This window comes from Haplochromis burtoni, unplaced genomic scaffold (genome assembly GCF_018398535.1).
Source record: "Haplochromis burtoni strain Fernald_Lab_line unplaced genomic scaffold, NCSU_Asbu1 Contig_5, whole genome shotgun sequence".
Classification (NCBI taxonomy): domain Eukaryota; kingdom Metazoa; phylum Chordata; class Actinopteri; order Cichliformes; family Cichlidae; genus Haplochromis; species Haplochromis burtoni.
The window spans coordinates 5,319,002-5,344,966 of NW_024582366.1; the positions used below are offsets into that span (position 1 = coordinate 5,319,002).

The 25,965-nt window shown below is 41.8% G+C and overlaps 1 protein-coding gene across 16 annotated transcripts in view; it reads right to left on the reverse strand.

Annotated features, from left to right (window-relative positions):
* Positions 1 to 25,965, reverse strand: part of ptprsa (protein tyrosine phosphatase receptor type Sa) — a 232,428-nt gene that overhangs the window by 127,133 nt on the left and 79,330 nt on the right. Inside the window, exon 1 of one of the 16 annotated variants that reach the window (XM_042222776.1) lies at positions 10,696 to 10,720. The exons of the other annotated variants lie outside the window; for them this stretch is intronic. The gene's annotated coding sequence lies outside the window, so the exon portion shown is untranslated. Of the gene's footprint in view, positions 1 to 10,695; positions 10,721 to 25,965 lie in introns of those variants that run through there. 16 annotated transcript variants of the gene reach the window in all.

The window sequence follows — 25,965 nt, forward strand, 5'->3', positions numbered from 1 at the left end:
TCAAAAGCACATTGGCACACAAGCCATCATGGAAGTTCAGGGATGCATCATTTCAACGCGTACTACACTTCATCACTTAACCTCATTGTATCATGTCTCAGTTATCTTGGTGACCTTTTATTGGGAGTAGAAGACTGAGATACAAAAGCTTCCATTACCTTAATTCAATGAAATAAAACGAATAAGTAAAAACTAAAATAAATAACTTAAACAGATTCAAATGAAATTAGACAACCCTACCTACAGGTTTGCGATTTATGTCAAACAGTTAAATTCTCAGGAGAGTTAAGAAGGTTAATATAATGCAGCTGTTTTGCTGGGCTCCATTTTTTGACTGTGGCCTTGTGAGAGGCAGAAAACCAGGGCTAATTGCAGTGTAACCGAGCACCCCAGACAGCAGGCATTTAAGAGTGCCCCACCCTTCACAACTCCTGGACCAGGCTCACATAGCAGACACACGCTGCTGCAGGCACACTGAAAATTAAGCCCCAAACACATAGAGCCAAATCCATATATAACACAAAATCTATTCACCTCTAAACCCCCCAGTCCTCCCTATATGTAATCAGCAAGAATGTGGAAAATATGTAAGAAAAACATGGCGCAGGCACACTTACAAAAACACAAAAGGCGCGATTAACAATAGGCCTTTTGTGGCGACACCATACCAAGAAAGAGTGGGTGTTTTTCAGAAGCTCAGCTCATCTTTCAACACAATACTACACGCACACGACCAACATGTGTCCTCGCTTTTTCTTCTTCTTCTTTGCCAGGAGGGCCAGTGATGTCATTGGTAAGAACCGAGTAAAATACACATAAACAGAGAGAATAGAGGGGGAGTAAAAAATAGTCTAGAAGTTATGAATGATGGCTTTATTGTTCTGACTTTAAATACTGGGGTTGACAGAGAGAATCTCGTGTATCTTTAGGGAATAACTCTCTGTTCACAACATGCCTAACTTGTGATTTATGGGTCTCCCCTTAGGACATGGCTTACTATCATCACCTCTGGTTGCCATATAAACTTCACAACACAACTACATCAGTTATTGTTGTTGAACAGCCTCACCAAACATAGCCTAAAACCATATGGGTGCTGGAGATTAACCATGGACGCTGGGTATAGTGCTTCATTCTGCCTTCGTTTTAGTAAATGGAAGACAGAGATTACACAGACAAGTGTGCATGGAAAGATGAAAGTTGACTAAAAAGAGGGGATAAAAAGTCAAAGTAAAATATTTGGGCTAGCATGCCCCACCAGAAATGAACTTTAGCATGTCTTAGTAAACTAACAGGGTGATAGGAAAAAGGTATTTCCTTCATATCTCCCATAGGTGTTCATATGTGTAGGGACTAATAGGCATAAAATTCACACCATTTTAATACTCATCAAAGAGTGACCTCCCTGTAGATGGGAGTGTGGTCAATGTGCAAGAGACCACTCAGGTAATTACACAAAATACACCTGTACTGATGTTTACCACGGCCATTAACTCCAAGCTGGCAAATATCTGTAACTTTACCCACAATCTGAAGGTAACACAGCAAATGTTAGTTAGCGTGCTCCAGTGTAGTTACTGTTTATGTTCATTCTAATTTTTATTTCTAAAATGTGTTGATCTGTGAATCTAGATGTAAAAAGCGACTGAATAAGGAATCTATTGTATCTAAGTATTTGCAAGTAGATAAGACACAAACAGAGAGTAGAATATCACAAGACTGTCTGACACACATGTATCATTTATCAGTGAAAATCCCCTTTGAAGTAAACTAAATTAAAAAGTGCTGCACACTTTTTGATTAAAACCCATACAGAGACAAAGTCTATTCATTACTTTGGGCTATTCCCACTGATGGGCAATGAATATATTTTGAAGCTAGAACTTTTATCCCATGTGAAAACTGCCCATCACTTGAGATATTAACCCAGAGCCAAGCTTCAGTAATTACAGCCAAAATGGCAGCACAATTTCCACTGAGTGGTGGCAGTCACTGGCTATTAGGGACTCTCACTTTGACATGGTCAAGCTTTAAATTCGGCTCGTTTCCCCATGCAATATTGATACTAATGCATTTGATTACTAAGATTGAGAAAGGCACTGAGGGGAAGGGAAGATGGGAATCCACGCCATAAGCATGAAATGAGAGTATGACAAGTTAATATAAAAAGTGCGCATATGCACACACGCACACAGCCACACTGCACTGCAAAAAGTAAAAAAAATAAACAAAAAGCAGAAATGAATCCTTAAAAAAAATAAAGTTACAGGTATGTAAGCATATGGAGACCACGAGAGTCACAACTTCAATACAAGATGTTTTTATCCACTCATGCACTGTACTGTTACAAAGATAGTAACTGTAATAAACACACAGACACACACACACACACACACTGAAGATGTGAAGTTGCATTTACACTGAGAAAAACTACTTATAACCTGAGGGACCACATTAATAATCCCTTTTATGTGATGAACAGTAAGCTCACTTCAGACACACGGTTAAAAAGACCACAGTTTGGTTGGGCTTCGCAATCAAAACCGAGTGTTTGATGTCTAGACTCTCAAAAAGAATAATATTTTCAGTGTTTGTACTCCAAAAAGTAACTCTGGGGGCTTTAGAAAGAGTGAGTTTTTCATAGATTGCCAGGTTTCCAGAACGCCTGTAACACAGTCTAATTTTGCCAGGCTGTAGAACACTGGCAGCTCACCATCCGTCCAAAGACAACGATCAATCTACTGCAAAACAGCCTATACATATATATTTAACTCAGTCATTGCTGACATAACATCAACAACACATAACAACACAAGCGTGATCAAAACTTTTCTAATTCCTGCAACAAATTACTAGTAATTTTAATATGTCAGTTTTTAACTATTAAAAAAAAAACAACTGAGGGAGATATGTTAAAGAAGAAGGAAATGCTGGATTTAAATGAACACGACAGGGCAGATGCCAGCCCCTCCCGTAGGATGATGATAACAGAAACAACAGCAGCAAAAAGAATCCTTTTCCATCACTCTCATGCTCAAACTGTGCTAGTTGCTCTTTATGCTTAGCCTTCAAGCTGCTGTCTCTCTCTCTGCAGTCTTTCACCTTAGATGAAGTTTTTATGCGTCAGCCTCGTGTTACAGGCTTTTACTTCAGCCACTTTACTGCTTTTCATCGATTCACACCTTATAGAGGAGCAACAACACAAGGATGCAAGACGCTGGACATTCAGCTGATCAGGAGCCTGTATATGTGTATGAATGCGATTGAGCGTTGTATGAGTGACACTATGTTTGCAAGCCCGAAGGACTTTATTTAATCAAACTAAGATCTGCATATTCTGCTGTTTCTTTGTATGCGTTTGTGGAATGATTTAAGTATGAATGCCCATATAGTTCTTCCTTCTGTGAGTTACTCTATATGTCTGTCTCTGTAAGAAGCACAGCTACACAAGACACTCGCCCAGGCCTGAGCTATAAAACAAGTCTATAGAGACCATCTGTTTTTTACCACGCTGAAGTCCTAACTGTATTGATTCCATATGTCACTGGTAAGGAACACCACCAACCAGCTACACACACACAGAGACACGTACTCATCCCCTGTATCTTATTAGTTTTCTGCATCAGAATTTTATGCATATTAAGGGCAAATCTGAGATGAGGGTGTGAAGAAAGGTGTGTTTGTCTTCTAAATATTTCCTGATCAGACAAGTCATCATCCCAATCTTCTACAGCGTCTCTGTTTTATTTTTCTTGCCCATTCCCCTCCAATCCCTCATTTCCTCTCTCTGCCTCCCTTCCCCCTTGAACTCATGCATACTAAACTATGCTTGCATTGCAGATGTTTGGTAGGAAATCACATGAATTTGCATGGAACTGCAGGACTATTATGTAAATGCCCCAGTGTGTATCTACCTCCCAGCCTCACTCTTTCGTTGCCATCCGCTCCGTGCAGAGAGATCAATGTCAAAGAAATTTGGAAAAAATGGTATACCTGTCATTCAGCACATGTAGAGAAGCCCTGGTGGAACAAGAAATGCTCACATAAGGAAAGCATATTAGATATGCAAGACAGTGTTGGCATTTCCATTAAATGCAAAAGGCAAAAAGAAATCTGAAAACAAATGTGATAACCCTACATGTCTTATACATTCAGAGCAGGAATCCGAGCCAGTAGAAATGACAGAGATGTAAACAGATACATTAGAGACAGGTTCCCAGTTTATGAGCGGTTCTAAAGTTGCCAGTTTCCACAAGTCTTTGCTGCCCAGCGACACCAGAGCATCCCGGGAACAGCCTGAAAACAACCTCCACTGACATTTATGCACAGCATATTATATCGTTACAGTGATGGATGAGCACAATTTTTGCCCAAAGTGAAGACTGTTTGCATAGGTAGGGAGAACTGCACTGCCTTGACCTCATTAAGGGACTGTAGAACGCCCTCCCCTGGCAACCTCTCCATGGAGTAGCTTTCCCATGAGCCTTTGCCCTTAACTGTTCCCAGTCTCCCAGTTCCACAAATGATGCTTGACACTTCAGAGACACCTTGTGTCGGCCATCTGCTGTCCCCCTGAGAGCACCATAACCTTTCTTTGGGATCTTTGGGAGATGCCATTTGAGCCACAGTTTGCCTGCTAAAATAGATTTTTCTGCAATGCTACACTAAAAATAACTTTAACTGTATATTCCCGGTATTAGAAGATAACTTCCCCTTTTGAAAAAGCACTCAAAGACATTATATACAGTTTTTAAAGCTCAGCATTTTGTAAATTTGTCTTACTGGTGTTTGGACAACCTTCACACCCCAACATTCGCTGTCGGGTCTAAGTTCTTCAAAAAGGAAGTGCAGATTTACAAAAAGATTTGAGACCAAATTACCACAAGCCCACTGAATCTTCAACTATTTGTTTTTCTCGCAGCGTTGCTCCGAGTTCGATCAGCAGGAAATGGGTTTACTCTGAACATTATGAGCCACTGCTGTCCTTCCAATAAACACCCAGGGCTGTGAGGCTTTTAGCTGAAATCCACCTCTGTTGAGGTTGAGTGCACAGCAGTAAGCATCGGGCCTGTGCAGTCGAGACGAACGGATTGGCAGCTGGGAGGCTTGGGCACCAAGCTGACCACTGAAACCCAGACTTTATTGCACAGCCGTTTTGTTTGTCACCGAGGGGTGACACACTATCTGTCACCCATGTAACCTCGCCATACTGTGACATTACAAGTTGGCATGAAATTCACACACATGTACACTTTTGTCTGCCTCTCCTCGTCTGTCGCCCTGGCAGCCAGCGATGACAAAGGCCTAAATTTACAGGTGGCAGTGTCTGGGATAACCCTGGTAGGACGAAAGGGTATAACTAAACAGTATAAAAAGTAAAACAGAGGTATTTAATTATAGGACAGAGTAAAAATCACAATTTTAAGTTTGAGAAAGGAGGTGCAGCAGTTCTTTATATAAAGAGGCAGTTGTTCAGGAGTGTCTGTGGTGGGAGAAGAGGTGGGGGAAGGAGGGTCTGGAGAAGTGACATCAGTTTTTGGCCTGCTGCCCACAGATTCAGACAAGCATCGCACCAACTAGCCAGCAGCTTGAATGCCCTTTAGAAATTGCCACAGGAGAGGGAGAGAAGTTTCTGAAGGGCGGCTGGGACAGCTTGGGAAGCACGCTTCATATTCATTCTGGAAATGGGATGCGGGTTGGGGGGGTGAATGAGATTATTCTAAGTGATCAAGTAGGAGGCAGAGGAGGGAAAGACTGGCAGTCCAGGGTGTTTAGAAAGATTCCTCTCTGCAATTGGCAGGGCTTACTGTGTAACATTTGCTGTGTGGTTTGAGAAGTTTCATTTCCAAAATGAGACATATACCATTTGAAAAACTGTCACACCTACACAACAAAATGGCTACTGGCACGTTAATAAAATTCACAACCGAGCTAAATTGGCGCCATCCTTGGCTCCTCGCTCCGAAAAGTTGAAATTTAAGACATGCAATCTATTTTTCTATACTTCTTTATCCGTTTCCGAAAAGAGTGTGCCATTCCATTTGCATTGCACTTTCACTGCTCTACAAATTCAACATGACAGATTAGAAAAGAAACAAAACTGTCGTGGCCAAGTTAGCCTTCTTTTTCTGCTTCACATAACGGAAATCTAAAAACCTTACTGCATGGCACAGATCATCTAATAAAAATCCTAACTAACTTGTGCAAGTAGGATGATACAGTATTTCGGAACCTGATAACCATGCCTTTGACTCTTTTCAATTCATTTATTTGTCTATAAACATAAATAGGCCTCTTTTCCAGCAGCATCCATCTGCAGCAAATTGGGTCCATTATGTGATCTCGCAACTTCAGGTTTCAAAAAATATGATTTTCATGTGCACTGATCAGTTACATATAAAACAGGGGTGCTCTTTAGGGTTCATATCTGAGGCTCCTTTTGTCCTGACAGCTTTTTAATGAATTCTGTACTTCTCAAATGTGGAAAAAAAAGATGGGATAGATTTGTGTATTAATATACAAAGATACACTAATACAGAGACATATACAAATGGAACAAAGTCATTTAGTTTAAAAAAAAAACCTTCAGCCACTGTGGTCATCTTTTCAGCCTCTTTTTTTAAGTATTTAATTGAAAATTAAGTTAATCCTGGTAATTTCAGAAACTGGGCCAAAGCTCATCAGCAGGCTAAACAGTATTTAATAACCTCACTGGGGGAGCAAGAATTAGGATTAAACTTATTTTGTGTGTGTGTCATTAGGGAAGGTGCATTTTAATTTGCACTTCTCTGCCATTATCTGATTAATGACAAAAAGGACTGAACATGAAAATGCATCGCCACGAGAAATTCACATTCCCACAACAATTTAGAGAGGAAAACATAACACACGACACTGGACATCATTAAGCGTACTTCAGGAAGTCCCATTGAAGCCACTGCTCGGATTTAAGTTTTATTACCCCCCCCCCCCCAAAAAAAACCCCAAAACTACAAAAAAACAAAACACTAATTTTTTTTTTACATTTTCACTGCTTGTTACACCATCTGTAACAAGCTTCTACTACATTTTCTTCATTTCCACAGTGAACAGTCAGACAATAGTGATGGCAACAGCAAAGGCATTTGACTATCCTCTCATGACATGTAGTTCAGACTTTGGGGGATCAGACTGAACGTGACTAGCCAAATGGTTTGTTGCGCAGTCCCGTCTGGGAAGTTGCACTTGGAAACTCGTTGGCAAGGTCTAGGCATATCAACCAGGTAAGCTGCCATTAAATGCAAAGAAAAAATATGCCAGTGTAGACAGCTAGTTAGTTAGGCCAGTCCACATGGAAAGTAACTGGCACAGATATTGTGACCAGAGAAGTCAAAGACTTTCAGTAACTTCAAGAGATGACAAGCAACGTAACTACTGCAAAGAGGATCAGGGTGTTGAGTAATACTTTTCTCCACTTTGAGGCCAACAATTAAAAGGATTATGAAAGAGAGAGGTTAGAGTTTATCTAGGCAATGAAAGCCTTGAATGTCTGCTTACAACAACCTATTTTTGTTGACAAGGCAATGCATGAAAAGCGAATCTCTTGCTGTGTAGCAAGTAATGACATTTTAAACATGTCATCTCACCTAAACCATGCTCGTAGCAGTAACCTTATGGTCAGAAGTTTCTCACATGACACTAATTGGTCCTAACTAAGTTCTAACCTACAAGCTCAAAGCTAGAAGCTTTGGCAATTTAAATTCCCTTGTGATACTGATCAGTGCAAATCTCTCATTGAAACGGACACAAAGGTGTACCCGATTCGTTAACACGTAAAGTCAAGGACTCCTTACAAGCACTAGGTACTAGCAGTTAGGAGTCTCTCTGTGTCAAATAAAACCAATCCCTGGCATGTTATTCTGAATTGATTTGGCAACTTTTCTCCACATTCTTATGGCCAAAGTAAGCGTAACACTGTTTTTGAAACCTCCTTCTCAGTTCTCAAAAAAATAGAAGATGAACAACATCCTCTGTCTGACTGAAGCAGCAGCAACTGCTCTGTGCTGATGTGCAAAATGACTGTCTTTTGGGTTTGTTTGGTTTAAACGACACTGGATCTGATTATATGTTTCAAATATACAAGAAAGACAATAAACATGGTATCATAGCAATTAGCGTTGTGCAACACTATGTGGAGCGGGCTGTGTGTTACCAGAGTGTCTGTATCCCTGTCAATCTACTGCACTGCAGAGACCCAAAACAGATGGCAAGGCTGACCCACACTCTGCCTCTCTGCCTGTTTGTGCACCCGTCACAGTCATACCACCAGCGTTCCCACTATAGCGGTACAGACAACTGTTTTTTTACAGCAACTTTAAAAAAGATCTGAGAAACAGACAGGAACAAATGTGATGCTTAGACTTGGGAATTCAAATGCTACAAATAACCAAAGACAAAAAGAGGGGAAAAAATTGTACACTTACTTTACAAAGAACGTGAAAACGTAAAAGTAAAAGATCCAATTTTTAATTCAAATAAGGGTTATAAAATTAACACCTCCTAAATTTTCTGTCTACATTGTATTTTAACAAGAAAAAAGTTATTCAAGGAGTAACTTGCCAATTCAGGCAATGTAAGTTTTCAACAACTAGCTGCAAAGAAGACTTACATATTGAGTGATTAAATGCCAACTTAACTGCCAACTATTTTATTCCCTCGAGTGTTCCTAGATAACCATCAGAAAGCCCAGCGTGAGATGGCGTGTCTTTTAGCCAAAAACTGAGGCTCAAGCCACCTCATGTGACATTCATTTATCCAGTAATTTGTGGTAATAATGCAGCATGATCCATATTAATGTATTCCTCCACAATAACCTACTGAAACAGAGAGTCAATTGTGAATTTGTCTTACTTTCCTACAAACCGCTGGAATAAAGAGTTTGCTTGTGTGGCAGACAGAGGATTATTGTGGACGACGGGCATGCACGTGGGCAAACAACAGAAGAAAGGCAGCTCTGATAGCACAATGGAGCCTCTAAGCCTCCAAGAAAGTGACATGCTCGCACACGCACACACACACACATATATATATATATGATACACCCAGCACGCCCCTGCGGGCGGTTTATCCTTCAAGCTCAGGTCCTCTACCAGAGGCCTGGGAGCTTGAGGGTCCTGCGCAGTATCTTAGCTGTTCCCAGGACTGCGCTCTTCTGGACAGAGATCTCCGATGTTATTCCCGGGATCTGCTGGAGCCACTCGCCTAGCTTGGGAGTCACCGCACCTAGTGCTCCGATTACCACGGGGACCACCGTTACCTTCACCCTCCACATCCTCTCGAGCTCTTCTCTGAGCCCTTGGTATTTCTCCAGCTTCTCGTGTTCCTTCTTCCTGATATTGCTGTCATTCGGAACCGCTACATCGATCACTACGGCCGTCTTCTTCTGTTTGTCTACCACCACTATGTCCGGTTGGTTAGCCACCACCATTTTGTCCGTCTGTATCTGGAAGTCCCACAGGATCTTAGCTCGGTCATTCTCCACCACCCTTGGGGGCATCTCCCATTTTGACCTCGGGACTTCCAGGTTATACTCGGCACAGATGTTCCTGTACACTATGCCGGCCACTTGGTTTGGCGTTCCATGTATGCCTTGCCTGCTAGCATCTTGCACCCTGCTGTTATGTGCTGGATTGTCTCTGGGGCATCTTTACACAGCCTGCACCTGGGGTCTTGCCTGGTGTGATAGACCCCAGCCTCTATGGATCTTGTACTCAGAGCTTGTTCTTGTGCTGCCATGATTAGTATATATATATATATATATATATATATATATATATATATATAGTAGTAACATGTTGCCTCTCAGAGGTGTACATGTACACTGGTTCTCTTACACAATCACTCATGCGCACAGTCTTTCTACAAGCCATCACTCCTCTGAGCATGTGTCTACCCTCTGACCCTTTCACTCCGACAAATGACACTTCAGCACCACCATACTATTAAACCCCCACAGTGCCACAGCATGTCACGCGCCTTTGACTTTAGAGCGAATTTCAGCGCGCCGAGGGCGCCGTGGGAGTAAAGGTTGGGGGTGGTGGTGGTGTTGCTGGTGTGTGGGGGTCAAAGGTGGGAGGTCAGACAGCTGGTAAACATCTTTAAATACTCCTTTATAACACCATACATTCCTTCACAGCAGGGAATGGTTAGCAAGACATCCATCCCTGCCTGATTTAGCTTTGTTTTTGTGTGTGTGAAGGATAACCTCAAGTTTTTGTATACTACATACTTTTGTGAGTCAGACCAAGCTATGGCATGCAAATAAAATATATTTTTAGAAGATGGCAAAAAACAAGACTAAATTTATTCTTCAATATTCAAAACAGCAACACCCCGGCAGAAATCGTGTGGGTGGGGGTTGTTGCTGGGCTTGTTTGTTTTCCTGCCTGCAGTATCCACGCTGATTTTAAGTGATGGTAGAGTGGGTGGGGTGGTGGGCCTTTTAAGTCCTGCAACTAATGCATAAACAAGACCGCTTTCTCTCTGTCTTGCTGTCTTTTATTCTCTCGGTGTGTGCGTTTGTCATTTTACCACTTTGCACACCCATGCTGTGTATTGCGAGTTTTGAAGGAGACGGAAAGACTGAGACAAAAAACAGCAAAAGGACGGAAAGCTCTACTGTTCTGCTATGACTTAAAAGCAATGTGATAGACTTACCGACCCATACGTACAATTACTGGGTCTGGAAAAGACAAAGAAGAAGGCAGACAAAAGAAATACTGAAAGCTGTTTTGCATAGAGAATGACAACATAAGGACAGAACACGCCAGTGAGAGCGAAGACACACCCCCTGCACTTTAAACACAATCAAACACACAAGTGGGAGGATATGGGGGTCTCTGATGGGGGCTTACTGGAGGTAGATGGTTGTATCACACTGGTCCCAGACAGGCTTTGGAGCCAGCCCCAGTGACATGGAGAACATTGGCAGTTTTCTACTGCAAGGAATCTGTTGGCGTTTAAAACAGCCCAGGAATCTTTCAGGCCTGTTTTCAGGGAAGAAATAAAAACTACCAGAAAAGGCTCAACTCAAACTGTTTAAGATTGGCATAACGTAACCAATGTCCAACTTTTTTGCCATGCTCAGAATCAACAAGGCACTCGTAAGTGATATCGTAAAATCATAACATCATCACGTTATTCTGGTGGGTCCATACTAGAAGCAAAATGACTAAAAGAGCTTATAGGGAGTCTATTCCTGTTATTTCTTTGCAATATTACTGCATGTCCAGAGTTCATTGCAATAAAAAAATGGCTAATGCATACACAGAGTTAGATTACTGGAAAAGAGAAGTGAGAGAGGAAAGTTAAGCTGTGTTCACACCAGAGGTAATGTGGTGACCAAAAACCAAAAGGACAACTTCAAGCAACTATGGCCAAAAAAAGCTGCTGGTAACTCAAAATTGGGACCCAAGATGCAGGCAAGGAGGAGGCTGTTGATTAACATATAACTATATATATAGGGCGATCGTGGCTCAAGAGTTGAGAGTTCGCCTTGTAATCGGAAGGTTGCCGGTTCGAGCCCCGGCTTGGACAGTCTCGGTCGTTGTGTCCTTGGGCAAGACACTTCACCCGTTGCCTACTGGTGGTGGTCAGAGGGCCCGGTGGCGCCAGTGTCCGGCAGCCTCGCCTCTGTCAGTGCGCCCCAGGGTGGCTGTGGTTACAATGTAGCTTGCCATCACCAGTGTGTGAATGTGTGCGTGAATGGGTGGATGACTGGATATGTAAAGTGCTTTGGGGTCCTTAGGGACTAGTAAAGCGCTATATAAATACAGGCCATTTACCAACTTGGTAGTAAATATGGCAGTATGTTACCTAGGCAACCAGAGCCTGACATGTCTGCAAGCGACCACCAGTCAGCTTCAAAGATAGGGGGACTTTGAATAGGGATGCATCTTTAGCAGAGCTCTGACTGCAAAGTTGGTCATCAGTTTGGTTATCAAGAGTGGGTAGAGACAACTAGAATGAAAGAAGCCTTAAACTAAATAAAAGTGTGTTCTGCTCTAACCTGGTTAAGGATTACAGTATTTACATCGATAACCAGGGTCAATCCTGGTCCCAGTCTCAAGTCAAGTCTTGAGGCAGATTTTCAATATTTCACATTTGTCTGGCAGGGGTTAGTCTTTGCCTTTCACACGAGGTCTTCCTGGCTCACGTTCTCATCTTAAAATCTCCCCTGAGGAGTTATCAGAAAGTAGTTATAAGACTAAGAAAAGCGAACAATCAATAATGATCAATACCTATGTGCACAACCCTGGTGCATCTTTGCCAAAGAGTCACCATCACTCCCCGAGCAGGATTCTTTGTAGTCAAATATTGTACCTTTTAAGTTTCAAAGTCATTTTATAAGGTCACATGTAAGACCACAGGTTCACAAAATTTCAATTTATAGTGTGCCTACTGCTTTAAATGTGACCACAACTGGTCAGTTCAATTACCAAATGACAATATTAAAGATAGTTGTTGAATAAAAAGAACAAAGAATGCTCATTAAGTGTGGTGACTTCTTGTCTATGTAACATTATTTAGAACGGTAGGCATGATTATGTTCAGCATTTAATTGATTAGGTAGAATTAGACTGTTTTTGGACTGTTACATCTTTCTAAACATAAAATGATGAATAAATGTTATTCAATTCATTTCAATGTTATTTATAAATCCCCAAATCGCAACAATCGTCATCTCAAGGTAAAGGGAAGCTAAGGCCATATAATAATAGAAAGAAAACCCCAACAATCAGATGACCCTGTGAGAAAGCACTCGGCTTTTCCTTCAAGCGAGTCAGAAACACACAACAGTTACGAGGTATATGACAGAAACGTGACAGCAGACTTCTAAGAGTATATCAGCAACACAAAATCAAAATGTCAACGAGGCAGAAGTAAAAGAAATAATAATGAGGAAATCTGAGCTTCATTCAGACACACACCATTGCAATTAGTCATTTGAAGAGTAACAGAGTGAACAAAAATTGAGAAAGAGCATAAAATGTTGACATCCAAGCCAGGCACCAAGCTGCTCATCTTCTTGGCGCCAGGCAGAGTGCTGGCTCTCACTCAACCAGGAGGCCCATTTTTTCCCCATGCTTTTTATATTTCTTTTGTTTCGGTTATTCATCATAAGAGTTGTGTACAACTCGTTCACTTGCTCACTTTGCATATTTGGATCACCCTCACTCGTCTTCCTTTATTGGACAGAAAACGACGGCCATTTTTTTCTCTCCCCTAAACGCCTACGGGCCTTGAAATACATGCAGGCTGAAATCCAAAGCCCCTAATCACAGCTAAGGGAACAGGCTGACTGGAGAGTCACGATTCGTAGCAAGGGAGGAATGGAGCAAGAGAAGGGAGGGAACAAAGGGAGAATAGGTGAAAACGAAGAGAGGGACAGTGGGAGAAAGAAAAAAAATGGCTGTCAATATGCACGGGCGTTACGCAGAGAGGAAGCTAATCAGCCATTAATACAAGTGACACTCTAGCTATTGAGAATACAAAACACAGGGCTTGATTGAAGGTCTTGTCTGATGCAATAGTGCTTCAGTTTGAATGCGTCTGTCGTCCTTTTTGTCTATGTGAGTGCCTGAGTTTGTGTGACTACAATTGTCAATGTGTGATTTCACATGTGTGTGACAAGACTACAGAAATGTGAGTGTATGAGACATGTCAGCCTATCTGCATGGATACTATATGTATGTGCTCATTAAATGCGACTATAGCTTGGTCTGTGTTCGTGGCCCGACACTTCGGTACACCTCAAGCTGCTCAACGGTCGTCAAGTTCGCTCAGCAAGAAGCAGGCAGTTCCATCTGGTCAAGCCATCCCTGTGTATTTTAAGTGTGTGCTGTCTGCATGCGTGTGAGCGTGAACACCACCATGCAAAAATGTCCTTACATCCTTGCATACATATACAAAAAGCATGTCTTCTATTGGACTTCCAGACCTAATTTTGACGCTCCGTTTGCTGGCATGACGGCAAGAAAGCCTCTGAAGTAAATTAAAGGCGATGACAACAAAATGAGAGGATGGAGAGTCGAAGAGGCAAAGCCACCTGGCTTGGCCCCAGCTCACTGCAGCACATTTGCTTGATAAACTAAAAAAAAATTTCTGAGAGCACTTAAAATTACAGCTACTAAGTTACAAATACACAGAACAATTTTCATTTAGCAACAGAATGCTTTTTCAACGATTTACGCCTAAGATATTGGCTGTAGGAGTAAGCCAAGGATGTGGCGCCTCTCTCTGTGTGGCTGTGTGTGTATTTGTCACTAACAAGGTCCCACAAGGCTGCCTCGGTCACCTGGGTATTGCAGCACGCTCGTAGCCAGGTCCACTCATGAATGAACCCAGAGCAACAACAGTAATTCCCAAGCATTTTCCACCAGAGCTACTGTATGGGTGCGTATGTGTGAGGGGCAGGCTACAGTAGAGCTACGGTGCAGCTGGCTGCTACGAAGAGGTGAACCAGCTGCCCCTTTTTACCCTCATTATCCATGACATATAGCACGGAGACTATCGTACACACACACAAATTTCTCAACTTGGGGAGCAAAACACCGTTACAACACGCTGAACAAAATCCACTGAGCCGGAGCACAGGTTTGCCAATTTTCTCTTTCAAGCTACAAATATTTATATCCCCTCCTGAATGAAGAAAAGAAAAACAAAGATATGGAAAGAAAGTGGAAGTTAGAGGTAGTTCAATCACTAAAAGTCCCTGGCAGAGCTCATTTATGACTATGTGGAGAATCTCCTTGCAGAAGGGGTTTTGCCAATGGGTGATGACCTCAGGAATCAACAATGGCAATTGCTGATGTTTTGATTTGAACCTAATGTCATTGTGCGTTTAAAAATACCATTTTTATCTTCTTCTGGAAACTTTTTTCCACCAGAAATTCTCTCTCTCACTCTTTTTTTTAACTGCTCAATGTGGGAGTGTTAAAAAAAACACTGATTAGCCCAAACTCCAGCTTAAAAGTGTGTGAATACAGATTTGGATGTAAACAGCAGAGACACTCTACCACAAAACAACTGGGAATGCAACCAATCATGTGACATTTTAAATAAATTATATTCATACTTTAATCAGGCACGGGTGGTAATGTTCTTGATTTTCCGCACAAACAAGTTGCTTTGTTTGATCTCCCAAAGCAGTGAGTCCACCTCAGGCTTTTTGATTTTACGTTTTCATGTTTTTGTTTTTTTCCAGTTTTCTATAAATGCCTTCACCCAGGCTCCTTCCCTGCTCTGCATGCCCTCCCTTAATTCCTTTGACGATCGCTTGTTTTCTTTAGTTTTTACAAACTTCCCCTGCTGCTTTCCACCCTCATCCATCTCTCTCCTCTGTCTCTCATCTTAACATCACTCGGCTGCCGATTTTTTTCTCTTGTTTGTTTTACTCCTTTCCCTCGGTCCACCCCCTGCCTGCCTAACTTTCACTCCTCCATGAGTAAAGGAAGAGAAGAAAAATCGCAACATGGTGGCTGGTTGTCACAAGGTAATGTTAGGACTGCTGGGCCGAGACTGACGCACACATACACGTGCAGCTGCATCTTGCTGGGCTTAGTGAGCACGACTGCGCGTTTAAAATTTAGAGTAAAATCCACATCACAAGAACAAAGACTCCCACACTGAGACAGCAAGCATTTGAAACAATTAGATCAGTTAAGATCAAACAGCAGTCCTTTCAATAAACACGTTTCAGTGACAGGGAGGCATCCTCCTTGTAATTAAAAGAGAGGAAAGCCTGTTGTTTGGCCCAGCGGAGTAATAAGGAGGCGGGGAGATTTGTAGGGTTGGGGGGTGGAGGAGTGGGAAGTGATCAAATGACACCCTGACATTTGAGCCCGAAACAAACTAATCGATCGTGATTAAATTATTCATCTGTCTGTTTACCGTGGAAATGGAGGGGTTTGAAGGAAATAGGAGGGAGAAGGGAAAGAAGTGGGGAGCCAGTGACAGCTGTGATGTGAATTTCCCATACTAATCTTAACATAATGATTTTCTGTGCGTGCTAGAAATGCTGCAGTGGCCATACCTACTTTTAGGTACTTTGTATCTGCTTTGGTTTCAGCGCTATTCGATAATAAATTTATAGAATCTACTATGAGGCTGTTTTGCAAAGACAAACACCCATGGCTATGTTAGTCCTGTGCTAATAGCCATGTTCTGTGTTATTCATGTGGACATGTGTGGTCTCGTGATTTAAAACCATTCATTTGTATAACTGCAGTGTAATCTGACAAAATTACCAGTTAACTGAAAGGAAACAGTGAGCAGGGTAAATGCAGAGAGAGATGTGCTTGTGGGGAAGAATAAACCAAACAAACAAACAAACAAAAACAGCTGCACTAAAGGCTAAAGGGTACAGGAAGTCACTAAATCTAGCCACAAATCACCAAGATGGTAACACGACCTGATTCCACAGATTGAAAGTTCTACCTATGTCTATCCGTCTGAGGCTGATCTGGGCTTGGGTCGTGGGGGTAGAAGTCCAAGCAGAGACCCTCTCTCCAGCCACAGACATTCTCAGATCAATAATTTCTCAAATATGTCCTGGGTCTACCCCACAGCCTCCTCCCAGTTGGACATGCCCGAAACAGTCACTTGGCTCCTTTCAATGTGGAGGAGTACCGGCTCTCCTCTGTGCCGCTCCAAACTGATTGAACCAGATATCATTTGGAGGAAGCTCATTTCTACTGCTTGTTACTCAATGCCGTTCTCTCAGTCACCGCTCACAGCTCGTGATCATAGGTGAAGGTTAAAACGTAGATCAACCAATAAATCTACTTCACTTTCACACTCAGGTCTCTTCTCCATGAGAAACTGTACACGATCCTCATTACTATAGCCATTTCACCAATCCATCTGTCGATCTCTTGTCTCTCTCCTTTGCTCACTCTTGAAGAAGGCCACGAGGTACGTGAGCTCCTCCATGTTGGGCAAAAACTTATTTCCAATCCAGGCACGTCACTGTTTTTCTGACTAAGAACCATGGCCTCAGACTTGGAGGTGCTAATTCTCTGCAGCCCACCTCAAACTGCAGTTGAAGAACTGCATCAGCAGAAGTGGAAGCTTGTGTTAGATTAAGCTAACAGAGCCACACCAAACGTAAACAGCAGAGATGAGACCCTGAGACACTCTCAACTCCTTGGCTGTACCTAGAAATTCTATCCACAAAAACCGTGAACAGAATCAGGCAGTCCTAACTGAGTCCATCACCCACTGAGAACTAGTCCCCAACGATGGGCCTCATACTCTATCTACATGGGCAGTAGGAAAGAACAGTAAAACATACTTCACTACAAAAATATGACAAAATTTAAACTGTGATTGAAAACTTAAACTGCCCTGTCAAAAAGGACCACAAATACACTTGGACACACATACATGCAGAGAAAAATCTACATAAACGCTCTGTAACCTCACAGTCCAGTTTTTTCCAGAAACTCAATATGGCTCCTGCGCTCTCCCTCCCAGCCTACTGCATTCCAGAGACAGAATAGATGACCCTGCTTAGGATGACATTTTAATGAGTGTGTGTGGGAGAGAGGCTCTAAGAGGGTGACGATAAAAGGGCATACACATGCACTGGCTCATGCACACAAAGCCTGATGTATACTGATACAAAGAGCTACTGAGCACAAGTGTCACGCACATACACAAAAAGACAAACACACATGAATACAAAGTACCATATACATACAAACATGCACATTAGCAGGCGCACACATAATCATCTGAGCCCCCTGTTCTTAACGTTTAGGAAATAGCTCTGTCCTTGGTATTATAGCTCTGCGTCACATAGCAATCCTTTAATAATCACCACACTACTGGCCAATGCCCACAGGCTGCACCTTTATATTGACAAGCCAACAGTTAACAGCGCAAAAGCTGAAAAACAAATTGACTGCCATATTTTGATACTGAAGTACACTGCCATTTCCCTGGAAAGATTTTCACTCCTGCAGGCAGGAAGTCAATATGTTTGTCCAAAAGACTTAAAATTGAGATTTATCTTGTTTTGACATTTACACGTAAGTAGATGAGGACGCCACTACAAAGCTGGCGTCCTATAGCTCACAGGTATTCAATATTTAAATTAATATCACTCAGCATAACATTAAGAGGACGTTCAATCGGTTTCAGCGAATAAGGAAAACAACACCTTTTAATAGTTTACTCTGACTTCATAAGGGGCATTTGGCCCAGCTTGTTCTCATATCTTAAAAAAACAAACAAACACAACTTTAAGAAATAAGAGCTAAACAAAAACCTATATGGACAAAAGTACTGTGCCACTTGTATAATGTACCTACAGGAGCTGCTCAGCCATGGAAACTCATGCCATGAAGCTCCCGGTGCTGTTTTTGTGCTGATATTAATGCCAGACAAGGTTTGGAGCTCTGCAGTTACTGAGTCACCAGTGTGTTGGTGATTTGTACACACTATGCACCTCAGCACTCACCACCTCTGTTCTGTAACTGAACATGCAGTGGTTTTGAAATGCTTCCACAATGCTTACCACTTACAGTCGATTGAAGAGATTTCACAAACTGACTTGCTGCAGCGGGGGTATTTTGGTGATGCAGTACAACATTCAAAATCAGTAAAGAGCCCATTTATTTACAAATGTTTGTAAAAGCAGACTGCACAGCTAAGTGTTTATACTTGTGGCAATAGGACTGAAATCCCTGAATTCAAGTAGCTAAATTTTTAAAGACTTAACAAGTCATTTCAAGTAAAAAAAAAAAGGGAAACCTACTGCACATGGCCTTCATTAGCACATTGCTTAAATTCAAATCATTTTACTAACCAAAATTTCCTCCTCTTCTTTTAATGTCACTTTTTTGAAAAAAAATACAAAAAGAGAGATGTGTCGACACATCACTTTAGAGTGCATGCACAGATAGTTAACCTCAGCAGTGGCAGATTATATTAACCTTTTAGAGGAAGTGTTTGCATATGGAAGAAGAACAGAAGGAGAGAGAAAGAGCACTGCAGTATAGCCGATGGGTTGAATTAATGAGATTGTAGGTATCTGCATGGCTGCACATTTTGACTGGGCTTTGGATGGAGGACAGAGAGAGAGAGCGAGAGAGAGAGGAGAAAAGGGGGGGGGGGTCAGAGAGAGCAAAGGAGGTGACACACACACACACACACACACACACACACACACATTACCGCTGAAAGCCTCTCGTCTTCAGCTCCTCAGTTATAACCTTCAATTAACCTTCCTCCTGAATACAGGGGTGCATGAGTAGTCTGGGTGAGTGTGAGTGTCTGTGATTGTGCACATGTGCTGGCTTATTCTTCCTGACATCTGTGTGTGTGTGTGTGTGTGTGTGTGTGTGTGTGTGTGTGTGTGTGTGTGTGTGTGTGTGTGTGTGTGTGTGTGCTGACTGGCTCACTTGCATCTGTTTTTGCTCAGCTAGAAATCAATTTTACCTACCCCCCCTTTTCCGATCAGTAAGCATCTGAGGTTCATTGAAATTCCAAACACTGCAAACCCATATTTCTTTATTAGTTTAATGCTGCTGAGCTCTGGACATCTAACTAAATAACTGGACATATATGGAAATACTAAAACACAAGCAGCATGTCAATTCGTAGTGAGCTAACATATCATATTCTACCTTTTGCTTTCCAAATAAGTGAGGTGTTTCCATTGCATTTTTAAGTCTTCCTTAGCCACCGTTGGGTGTGATCTATATACAGACTGAATTCTTTCATCTCACAGACAGCTGGTCTGAACAATGAATAGGACAGTTGCAGTTAAAGTCAGCGGCAGATATTTTCACAGACCGTGTGGTGTAAGAGAATGCTGATGTGAAATTTTTCTCTGGTGCCTGTTTTATCTAAAGCAGGTGAGTTGAAGCGCTTAGGCCTTATTTTGGGAACCTCCTCTGCTATCACTTTACAGAACATACAGTATATCAGCTCAGGTCACATAGAGGAGGGACAGAAAGGTGCAAGATTTACAGAAAAAACACCAGAAAAAATGTTTCTTTCACCTATATTATGCCTGTTAATATAGTCTTAATTTCTTCACCACCTAAGGCCAGGAATTTGCTAAAAATAGAAAATTCCTGGCTGCGAGGAACACACACACACATACACTTCATGCAGCTGCTCAGAGGGAGTGCTGAATCAAAGCTGATGAGGGCTGAATAAACAGTGAACATCTGTGTGTGAGCTTATTCATAATGTGAGCTATAGTGAGGTGTAAAAGGTGCATGTGTGTCCGTGAATGCAGAGAACCACTCTCACTCACTAACCTTCTCTGTCAGACTAAAAAGCTGTTCACCCACCCACCCCCACTCTGCATTCCACCACCAGACTTGAGGGGCCCGTCTCCCTTTCACACATATACAAACAAAGTCCAGCTGACCTGTGCAAATTCAGTTATTTAAAGAAAGGTACAGCAGGGAAATGGACATTTGACTATGCAGAAGGACTCAAACGAATGTGGACACACTGTGTGTATTCATGTATGTTTGTGCGAGAATTAGGTTTTATGTATGTTAACAGACTTGGCAACATCACATCGCAGTTGTCCTGGCATTTAGATGTAAGATGCAACTATTGGGATAAAGGAAGGGGAAATAACAAGAGTCTGCATGTACATCTCTACTTATAGGCACCTGAATGACTTGTGGTCCGCCCTCTAGAGGCTACACAATGCAACAAGGTTGTTAAGTGTTGGTTGTCCTGCATGCCACTATTCACATTAAACCTGTGTTAACATCCTGCCAGCTCTAATTAGAAATATAGCAACCCTGCTAAAAATTTTGTTTATAAGGGAATGTAGCAGTGCAGCCATATTGTAACCTGCAATAGTTATGCAAGAATACAATTTCCAAGCACACCTGAAAATGACTGTCCTGAGAGATTTGAGGCAACTTTAATTAGGAAACTTCCATACCTTCAATCGGAAACGGCAACAAACCCACATCCTCTCCTCACAGTTTCAAACCCTTAACCATTCTTCGATTTCAAATCATTTCTGTAATGAAGTCGTTCACTTGTAATGCAGCTATCATCCCAACCCAGCTTTTTCCCCTCCAATAATGTCTTATTTTATTCTTTTAAGCTTTAACAGATCTCTAAATTCTGATATTATTCTCACTTGCTTTATAAATGCAATCAGCCCCAATACAAAAAGAGCTTTTGGATTCCCAATTAGTTAACAATTGTAGTCTAGTTTCTAAGCTATCATTCTTATCTAAGGTTATGGAGTTCAGCCATTTTAACTCAATTATCGAATGAATAGTAAAATATTGGTAATATTTCCTAGTCAGATTTTGGAGCTCACTAAAGCACAGAGACTGCCTTTGTAAGGGTTAAACGTTCACAAGGTTACAAGGTTTACATCCCATAGAGTTGACTCCTCAGTTTGAATGCTTTTGTAAGCACAACCTTTGATGCAGTTCAGCACTCTTGTACCTACCAGAAACCTAGGCTGGGATTAAGGAATCTGTTTGAAATTTTCTGCATTCCTACAACTTTAACAGAACCTTTTCTGTGGCCACAGTTGACGCTTACTCTTCTGTTGCCCATTTTCATTTTGATATTGGTCCACCACTCCAACAACCCCAGCACCCATGAAAATCTGTTCAGCTGCATGGCCACTACTGAGTGTCTCGAAACCTTCTTAAACTCAAACAATGGCTACAATCTTAGTCACTGACAAAAACATCCCCCACAAAACATTTCTGGTCAGGGAACCTGTTTCATAATCTAGCAGTGTGTGTGTGAGTATATCTCTGTTATTGCAGTTAGATGTTATTGTGCGAAGTAAGTCTTAAACAGACATCTGACCACAAGCAAGGTGAATAAAAGAGAAAAAACAACAACAAGAATTGCTGAGTACATAGTGGATTTTTGGTTAACTTTATATATTTGATATCATATTTAAATCAAATAATTCAGCAATTCATAAATGTTATGGACATGTTCATGTTTTTTTATTTTTTTGCTCTAAATGTGAAAGCACTATATTGATATTACAGGCCCATGGGTAAATGTCTTTTCCCACTTCTCAGTGTCAGGCTGAGATTAGAGGAAGCTGACAGCTGAAGGCAAAAGCAGACCAAGGCTAAGTTTACATATATTTTGACATACATTTCTTCTGGCTTGTTTATGAAATACGGCAGATTGGATTAGGTATAAAATTCTTAGTGGAACAGAGAGACAAAGATGAAAATTGAAGCAGAGACACCATAACAAAAAAGACCACAAGCACAGGCACTATAACACAGCCATTTTAAATGCACTAACATCCCCTCTCTTTGCCCCAATCTTGCTCTGTGTGAATAAAAAATTCATGAGAAGCTGACAATTTACACAGAAAGACTACAACCAATATTCAACCTCTACTGGTACCACTCAACCTCCACTTAACATCCAAGAGGTAAGGGAATGAGGTGCTCTACGGAAATAAGTACGGAGGACATACACTACTCACTACAGGTAACCTTTCCCTTCAGCCCCGGAAGGCGTATTGGACGATTTCAAACATTGAGAATCAAAATAGAAAAGCAGGAACTGCCTTGTGGTCCTCAGACTCGTTGTAACAGTGGTTTTTCATTTGAAGTTGAAGCTGCATGGGAGATAATCAGACTGCTTCACATTTGAGAAGTTATCCGTTTGGCAAAATGTATTGCATCAACTGGGGTTTTCATATGCAAAAGCAAAAAAAGAGACTTTTGCATTAACTTCCACAATAAGCTGACATCCTGTGATCACTCAAACACACAAAAATGTATTACTCCTCTCTACTTCTTAATATTTTCTAAAAAATCTTTTTAAAAGTAAGTTCAGGAAATGTTTCTGAACTATAGAAATGTGTAAAGACCATGTTACCCAGGTTGGAAACGGTACTGATGTGTACATTTCTTATGAAGAAGAGGGAGAGAACGCGTTCGAAAGCTTTCAAACTCAAGCTGGAAAAAGATTTTGAGATGAGACGCGGATGGAAACGGAGACCGATCAGTGTAAAAATGTCCATGATGTTCTGGGCCCTGCCGTGGCTTGTAAATTAAAGAGTGGAGGAAGTTACCAGATCATTTAGGAATGATAAGACGCTGAGACAGAAACCAGTGCACTGAGAGAAGAGCGAGGAAGCACTGCAAATCCTGCTGGCAAAGAAGCAACACGGCAGATTGTCCAGAGGGGGGGGGAAATGTTCGATTTAATTATGTTTCATTGTAGATAAATCATCACACTACTGTCCTAACAGACCTACTGTCTGTTCAAAAGTTTGCATATACGTGCGTCACGCTCTGCAGGACTCCAAACACCTCCATTGCACTCATCTCCAATTTCACAGAGGAAGCCGTCTGCAAGATTCCTCCCACATGCTGCAAAGCTGCTGTTGTGCCCTTTAACAAATCAACGCTGCAAATCACAGCTGCAAGTGCTTCTTTTTTCTTTTCTTTTTTTGAGCACAGCACTTGATTGCAACTTTAACGCAGAACTAAGATGGGCCAGTAGGCAACAGGCTTTCAGGGTCAATAAGGTGAGCATTATTTTGGCAACTGTAATCGAATTGCATTCTTGTTACTATTTTTCCACTTGAGCGCCATCCAGGGCAGGAGAGACAGGGAGGGTGTAGAGAAGCCGAAGGATCGAGCGCTCTGGCTGAGGAATGCAAAAGGGAAAATAAAGCTGAGGAGAACAAAAACAACGAGCGGAGTGGGAAAGAGACAGAGGGACAGAGAGAAAATCAATACCTTGCCTTGAAGAGAGGCCTACACCAAAGGTGCAATTATGCTAAATGTGTTTTGTTTACGCGGCGGCAGGCCACAGAAATTTCACAACTGGGAGGAGGGGGGTTATGGGGGCTGAGCCAAATTAAAACATTATGACTCCAGGGTATAATAACCCCAAACAAACATGTTTGTTTTCTATCCTATCTTTACATTTTTGGCATTTTGTCAGGAATGCAAGATAGCACTAAGGGCGAAGGCATCTTTATATTATAGTTTGTTTGTTTTTGTTTTTTTACCCTTTAAGCTGTTATTGGCCTGAAAATATACATTTAGGTCTCTGTAGCAATAGGTCCTTTGATCCACATGGCCTTTTTCACTAGGAAACTTGTGAGTACTGTGTTGGTGGTTGTTTCCCAGTTGTCACATGATATTTTTTTCCAAAGTTAATGTACCAGTATGCACGCCAAGTCTAACTGCATAGACATGTCAGTCTTGATGTTAAGTGGATTATGTCTCAGAAAAAGCCCTTTCTGGTCAGGTTTCTGGCACAAACCCAATACTCATGACAAACTGTTCTACCACCCCTGCAGCTCACATGCTTCTGAGCAAGAGAATCAACTCGATCTGTATACCTGTATAACACTGGAGAAACAGACAGGTTCTTATATAGCACTTTTTTACTCTGAGTGCTTTTATACAACTTGCGTCATTCACCCATTCATACCTGCACGTTTTTCATGCAGACTGGAGCAGATGGGGGTCGAACCACCAGCTTTCTAATTAGTAGGTGACCTGCTTTACTTTCCACAGCCAACCACTGGTGCGCTGTAAGCTGTTAATTTACAGTTTTTGTCTTTTTCGACACAGTATTTTTGTTTACCATATTCTCATGTAGCTTTTCTGTCCCATGAGAAAAAGTTTGGAACTGTGTAAACGTGAAAGCAGCCTGTTTGAAAACAGTTTGCATCCTTCCTGAAAATCCTCCCAGAAAAACAAGAAAATAAAGAAATGTAGCCCAAACCCTTTCACCGTGTTGGAATAGTCCACTGGGGCTAAGTATAGCAAAAGCTGTCAGACTAAATGTAGCTCCGAAACAACTGTGGGACTGGATCGTGCACAGGTTCAGTCACCCTCAGCTTTGAACAAAGGTGAGTTCCTACACGACATAACTTTGACTGCAATTATTCACATCTAAATATCATGTGATAGCATTTATAGTGTCAATCGGTGGAGTACTTCAGGTAATCATGGATGCACGAAGGTGTTTAGTAGCAAAGGAGATAGTTCTCCTTAAATGCAGTGCTGCAGGGAACCACAACACACCTGAGGTGTAACAACTCGAAAGGAGTAAGGAAATGAATATAGCAAGGTTTCTGTCAGAAGATGCTACCACGCTGCAAAAAAAAACATTTCAGTCCCAAGCACAACTTAAATTGTCAACAGCTGTTCCATCTACTTCCTAAAAATGCCATGGCAATGTCTTGATGCTAATCCAATCAACAGTCTTCTCCGAGGGGCTGACTTGTTTGACAGTGTAAAGTCCCCGTTTGTCAAAACTGCGGTGTGCTGTGAAATTTGAGTCGGCGTGTGAAGGACAAGATGATAGCATCAGGTGACAACAACTGCCAGTGTACCATAATAGAGGGCCAATGCTGAAGGAAAGGTGAGCACTGAGGATCTGCAAACTAAATTTCGTAGCATGCTTAACTGAGCTGGTAACCATCACAGTTACTAGTTTGAGAGGGGAGAGAGGGCGGAAGGGAAGCTTGGTGGCGGTACTTTATGCTGACTGAATGCTGGGTTGATATTTGCTGGGAGGAATGCTGCAACCAAAGTTAACATCAAGAGGTGTCATCTGATTTCTTGTGGAGTGCCAGGTGATAAGTCGGATGCTGCTAGATGAAAGCAGAGGGGAACATAATTCACCTTGTGTCAACAGCACTACAACAAGCATGACATCAGCCCAGAAAGTGATGGGGGGGGGAGCTGTGTCCTGACAAGCCAAATGGTACTGCACCATGGTGCCATGTTTACTCATGAGAAGAGTTCAAACAGAATTAAACAGGACCGTAATAGTCAGTAGGAAACCTTTGAATTCAGTGCAAGCGAGAAATCAAATCTTGCCTCAAGTGCATATAGCACTCCAAATCACCTGCTGCCTTTATCAGCTGATACTATTTCGATCTGCAGCTTTTAGCCCATTTTCCTCCACCGCTGA